This window comes from Sinocyclocheilus grahami, unplaced genomic scaffold, assembly GCF_001515645.1.
Source record: "Sinocyclocheilus grahami isolate Dianchi unplaced genomic scaffold, SAMN03320097.WGS_v1.1 scaffold22176.1, whole genome shotgun sequence".
Classification (NCBI taxonomy): domain Eukaryota; kingdom Metazoa; phylum Chordata; class Actinopteri; order Cypriniformes; family Cyprinidae; genus Sinocyclocheilus; species Sinocyclocheilus grahami.
Genome location: NW_015518684.1, coordinates 1 through 900, shown reverse-complemented (window position 1 = coordinate 900; position 900 = coordinate 1). Strand labels below are relative to the sequence as shown.

The 900-nt window shown below is 43.7% G+C and overlaps 1 pseudogene; it reads right to left on the bottom strand.

The window, feature by feature from the left end:
• LOC107579945 (mitotic checkpoint serine/threonine-protein kinase BUB1 beta-like) overlaps nt 1–703 on the bottom strand; it is a 2,383-nt pseudogene extending 1,680 nt beyond the window's left edge.
• Between the last annotated feature and the right edge of the window lie 197 nt (nt 704–900).

Below are 900 nucleotides of genomic sequence, written 5' to 3'. Positions count from 1 at the left end.
TATTCCCTCTCTTCTCGTACTCTTCAGACCAGGCGATGTAAAGCGCGGCTTGCAGGCCTCCCACGCCTTGAGCTTGCATGTAGCGGTAGACGTCCATCGGGTCAGAACAGCCCTCCGCCTGCGAGGAGACGCAAACAAACATGTTTAAAACACGATAGCATTCATCTGAACACTGATCGAGGAGGTTCGGCACTCACAAACTCGATCCAGAGCTCAACGTAGCGAACGTCATTGTGATATTTCTTGCCGGCTGCGAAGCGCGTAACTGCTCTTTCAAGAAGCACTGATAAATGACTCTCCTTTCCACCTTGTGGATACGTCTGCTTTGTCCATTTGATGTACCTGCATTATAAAGAATCAGAATTTAGTATGATTTGCATATCAGAAGTCAACATGCGTTGCATCCGTCATCATCATAATCCATACCTGACCCAAACATCTAGAGGATCGTCTCCATCATACAGCCGCAGCTCAGACTCAAACGCTCTAACAAAGACAGATTATATTACTGAGCAGTTCAGGAACAGGTCTCTAGTTGAATTCAAAGGTCACTCACTGTGTTTTCTGATGGAGGGCTGTGTGGTTTCCCTCCTGCTGCTGACACAGAGCATGCTGCAAAGCTGACACCGAGCGGCCTTGTCTTAAAGGCTGGATATTTTCTTTACACAACTCCCATTCGGCATCACACTCTGCCATGATCTAGAAGAACAACAGCATGATATCGAATGGTTACAACCATAATCATATGCACTCACTGCTGTTGAAAAGTCTGGGATCAGTAAGATTTTTAATGTGTTCTCTTCATAGCTGCATTTATTTGACCAAAAAAACTAATATTTTTACTATTTTAAATAACTGTTTTCTATGTGAGTATGTGTTAAACTGTAATGTATTTCTGTG